The sequence below is a fragment of the Grampus griseus genome, assembly GCF_964374135.1.
Source record: "Grampus griseus genome assembly, chromosome: 7".
Lineage (NCBI taxonomy): Eukaryota > Metazoa > Chordata > Mammalia > Artiodactyla > Delphinidae > Grampus > Grampus griseus.
This window is the reverse complement of record NC_139001.1, coordinates 31,473,966-31,479,280: the sequence shown is the minus strand read 5'-3', so window position 1 is coordinate 31,479,280 and position 5,315 is coordinate 31,473,966. Positions and strand designations below refer to the sequence as shown.

The window sequence follows — 5,315 nt, the reverse complement described above, 5'->3', positions numbered from 1 at the left end:
AATGTTCCCCATGCTGCCCTGTCAGCCTCCCTTCTGTGGAAGCTGTGACCGTTCAAAGAGCCAGATGCCTCCATCAGGAAACAGCGACTGTGAGGACCACCTTCCTTACGAGGAAAAGTTTTTAACCTAGAAGATAAACTAGGCCAGTTGAGCTGTCTCATGAAGGAGAAGCAATACGACTGATTTAATTGACAGGGATCACATTCTGGGTTACTTTCACTTCTTTTCATTCACCAGTAATTTTTATATACAGTTTTGTTCACTTTTCCTAAAATTGAGTTTGGGTACAACTATATCTAAAATCGAATGGACCCAGCAATTTAAATATAGTTACCGGCCCCCAGATCCATCAAGTTAGCACCTAAGGCAATGATAACTAACCTTGATTGAGCATTTACAACTTGCCAGACACCAAGAGCTTAAGAGTATCTCCTCATACCCATAATAGCCTTGTTAGGAAGTCAAAGTTGTTATCCCTATTTTACAAATGAAGAAACTAAGAAACGAGGGCACAGAGAGGTTAACTAACTTATTAAGTGTCGTATAGCTGTACAGTAATCATAGCAACATTCATATAGCATTTACTTTGGGCCACACACTGTTCTAAGTGCTGCATAACAATTACCATGTATTGATACAAACATGCTGACTCATTCATTCTCACAACAATCCCGGAAGTAGGCACTATTCTTATCACATTTCACAGATCAGAAAATTGAGGCACAGAGAAGTCACATGCCCAAGCTAGCACAGCTAGTGTGGGGATAGGGATTTGAACCTAGACTATCTAGTTTCAGACTCTGTACTCTTAAGATGCTAAGTTGCCTCTCATATGGTCTTTAATATTGTTATTTTAGTCATTATTTTTCTAAATAAATTTATTTATTTGTTTATCTATTTTTGGCTGCATTGGGTCTTCGTTGCTGTGCACGGGCTTTCTCTAGTTATGGCGAGCGGGGGCTACTCTTCGTTGTGGTGCGTGGGCTTCTCATTGCGGTGGCTTCTCTTGTTGCGCAGCACAGGCTCTAGGCACATGGGCTCAGCAGTTGTGGCTTGCGGGCTTTAGAGTGCAGGCTCAGTAGTTGTGGTGCACGGGCTGAGTTGCTCCACGGCATGTGAGATCTTCCTGGACCAGGGCTCGAACCCGTGTCCCCTGCATTGGCAGGCAGATTCTTAACCACTGTGCCACCAGGGAAGTCCCTAGTCATTATTTTTTAAACAAATGCTTCACAGGATTGTTATTCCATGACATACTCTATGTGAACTTAGCATAGTATATCTGGCACCCAGGAAAATACCACAATAAATTTAAGTTACTATTATTATTAGTTGTAATAATATTCAGGCTGTATGAATTTTTCCCAGTGGGAAACAGAATGAGGACACATTTTTATCCTCCTTAACACAGCTGCACAAGAGTGCCCAGCTACAGCTAGTTAATAAAACATTTTTTCAATAAGGAGAAATATTGATAAACTATATTATTTACCATTCTTCCTAGGACTGGGAACCACTGCAACCATTTCTTTCCTTCGGAATGTTCATTCCTGGCAAGTCTCAGAGCCAAAAAGTCAACTGAAAAAGAATGATCAAGTTCTATTAGATTTTAAGTAGGAAAAAAATGTAATAGCCTCTTCATCTCCAAAATACAGGTGAAAATTCCAACTTATCTAGTTCTCAGAGAGGGTATGAAGCTCAAATGAGATAGCAAATATGAAAACACTTTGAGAAGTGTGCCCCGTGACCACAGCGGTATCATTCATATGAGACAATGGCCCGGAGAAATCCCAGATTTATACAAGTCACAGACGCTGTGGGCATGGCACGCTGGGAAGCTCAGACATAAAATGAAAGGCTGCTGAAGAAAGGGAGCCAGTTTGGGGAAGAGAAGTTTTGCTTTTTGGAGACCGAAAGGGAAAATCCATGGAATAACAATGGTAGAAAGAGAGGCTACTGCGTAGGTAGCGGGTACCAGAGCATCCAATGTGTTGACGTCAGGCACTTCCTCCTGCACAGCTACAGATGGCTCTGCCCTTAGGTGGCCCCTGCGTAGCAGGTCAGCCTTCCCCTTCAGAGGGAGAGAACAGCACCAGGGCAGTTGCTATAGCAAATGAGGGACAAATCTGGCGGGGGTGGGGGGGTGGGTAGGCGCGGTCAGCAGGCAGCACATTCCAACCGACATGATCCAGCCACTGGAGCCTCCTCTAAGCAAACTGTGGAATGTGTGTCTTCAAGCAAAGGATTCATGTGTTTAAAGGCCCAGTCCAGCCCACCTCCAGAAGACTTAAAAAAGAGCCAAGAAAACACAGAGGAATCGTTCAAAGAGAACCCACCACGCCTGGCCTCAGCAAGGTATCATTTTTTTTCGGCTTTTCTCTAAGTGTCTCAACAGTTATAATCAAGTCACTGACATTTGGTGCTTAGTGGAGCTGCAGAAAGGTGAGAGATGTAAATACCTCTGCAACTCCATTGCTGGCCAGTCATTTAAAAGGGATAAAAGATCTTCAGAATGGGGTAACTTGAAATCTCTTCAAGAGCATCACCGACTAAAATCTCATCCCAGGGCAAATTCCCTCTAGCCTGTGTTTCAAGCCAAGTCTGGTAGAGGCGTTTGATCAGCTAGACTGGGTGTCAGAGGACTTGCAAATAGGTTTGTTAAAATGGAAAATTGTGATTTAGTATCTTTGGAACTAGCCAGATTAGCAAATGAGAATCCTTTCTAATGATAAATTGCGCTAATTTGGGTTTCATTGGTCAAGTGAGATGTTACTCTGTATTTTACAACCAAGTCTGACGACTGGAATCACTGAAGACGTTCCAATCATATTTTGGGGGGAGTGTTTCTGCCAGGACTCTAAACAGTTCAGCAATAACAGTTGTCTCAAATTTCCTTTTAATAAACAAAGTTATTTGGGTGTTTTTATGTGTTCCTTGTGGAATTTTGGAGATCACGTCTAGCTTATTTTGATAAACTGCTTTGTAAGGGCTCATAAATATCAACACATGGATGAAAAACAGAACAGAACGTCATTTTAACACACGCACTTTTCAAAAGTCTTTTTCCCTCCACTTTTAGGAGAAATATATGCACACTGTAGAGGCTATAGAAGTTCATGAAAGCAGCAAAATTAGTCATTATTTGTTTGGTAGTAACAGAAACCCAGCTCAAATCAACTGAACTAGCTCAGTTGGAGGAAATCTAACTGGAGTGGATAGCTGCAGGCATGGCTGGTTCCAGGAATTCTTCCTGTGTCATACAGTGTGGGAGGGGCAGATTTTAAAAAAACCTCTAGCTTCACAGTTCACTACAAATAGCCAGAAACCGAATGATAGCCCATATTCCAACCCCTCAAAACAATCTTGCTTGACATTTTGGCATATTTTCTTCCTGTCTCTTGTTTTTGCACATTTTATCTGTTCACATGCAAATGTTAAACCAAGCTAGCTATTGCACCATGGAAAATGCATGAAGACATGAGTGAAGTTGCATCAGCTTCATCAAGACAGGTGTACTGACATAACACTCATAGTCCTTGCAGGTAGGTGTCCAAGCAGGCACTTGGACAATACCTGCTCAGACTCTCTAAAAAGCTGCCATTCTTCAGGGACAGTACCATCCAAGAGGATTCTCGGTAGTGATGGAAATGTTCTATACCTGCGCCATCCAACACACTAGCCACTAACCACATGTGGCTGTCGAACATTCGAAATGCGGCTAGTGTCACTGAGGAAACGAAGTTTTCACTTCAATTAATTATGATGAATTTAAATCTAAATGGCCACAGGTGACTAGTGGCTACTGTATTGGACCACACAGGATTGACATGACAAATCACACGAGTAGAAGCCACAGCTTAGAGATGAATACACATCAACCATAACCCTCTCGGGATGACAGAAGCATCATCGAAGGCTCAGACCAGAAAAGTCTAATTAAAAGACACTTTAATAAGCTTCAGTGGTGAATCCTTTTGTCCTTGAGTGAAGCCCTCAGCTCCGGTACAAGCTGGAACATTGGTCTCCCTGGTCACCCAGGGCCAGTCTTAAGTGCTTTCCTCTCCCCACACAGAGCAGAGCTCCCAGGAAAATTAGCAGGCTTTCCGGTACTGTCTTGATTTGCAAGTTACTTCCTGTTTTGTTCTGAAGAGGCAAATATAATGCGAGAGCTAAAGAAAGTAAAGAGGAGCCTGTCTGGATCCCAGACCATGGCTTTGAATTCCCACAGCTGTAAAAAAATAGCTGAAGAGGGTGACATCTTTGCGATTTTAGGGTTTCCACTGAAACAGAGATGTGTGTCATGTCATGACTGCTTTCTTTCACGTTTTCTTTTTCTGTTAGTGAAGCTTTGCAGTCCTTTGGCAATTAAAACACAGACCCCCATTACTGTCACTGCGATATTTATTTCATCAGCGTCAGTGTTGTAAATAACCTAAGTGATGCAGCAGAAAATCATAACCTCCGAGGAGTGCCAAACACGAGACTTCAACGGCAAACATACACTCCAGTGTGTTAGCCTGGAAGATACAATAGCGAAACCACTTCAGGAAGATATGTGGTAATGTGAAATCTGTTATGTGCCTTCTGTTCTAGATTTCAAGCTCTTGAAAGGCAGGGACCCATCTGTCCACTGTCCAAGAGGGTACATACACCCATTCGTAGGCAAGCAGGAGGCTGAAAGCAGGGCTGTCTGGCTTTGAAGACATTGTGCTTCTCCGACACCAGCCGGTCATGTCTCCTGCTGGGCGACTTTGTATTGGAAGTACTGGAAGGGGCAAAGAATTGAGAAGCTGTTCCCCCGAAGAATGCAAGCAAGGATTAAACCGACTTTGCTCTTTTTCTTCCCATATCTTCAGCCCCAACATGTTCCCGAAACACCACACTCGTGTCGACGGTTTAATGAGACAGTTTGGGATTGTGGTTTGGGTTTTTTAGTCATAGTGTGAGGGCTATCTGGAGACTGCCAGGTGCCTGCCAGGTGTACTCAGTGCCCTGTTGCCCAGTGTGTCCTGCATTCTACAAGTCTCTTCCAGGTCAACTCAAGCTCACCCCTGCTGGGTGTTCCAGCCAAGGGAGAACTAGACCACTCACTCTCTCTCAACCCTTCTAAGCCTTGGTTTTCACTTCTACAACGGGGATAATCATACCACCATCTCTTTGCCGCAGTTGAAGAACTAAGGCCTGGGGGCCAAATCCAGCCATGTCAGTTCATTTATTTTTGTTTTCATGCTACAGAGGCAGAGCTGAGTAGCTGTGACAGAGACCATATGGTCCACAAGACCATCTTGTTCTTTCCAGGAAAATCTGCCAACCTTTGT

General features: G+C 43.4%; 1 long non-coding RNA gene across 1 annotated transcript; it reads right to left on the bottom strand.

Moving 5' to 3' along the window:
* Positions 1-1,057: 1,057 nt before the first annotated feature.
* LOC309825060 lies at positions 1,058-2,000 on the bottom strand. The gene is made up of 3 exons (XR_014296993.1): positions 1,973-2,000; positions 1,490-1,575; positions 1,058-1,153 (listed from the first exon to the last, which is right to left on the bottom strand). It is a non-coding gene; the product is annotated as an uncharacterized lncRNA (long non-coding RNA).
* Between the last annotated feature and the right edge of the window lie 3,315 nt (positions 2,001-5,315).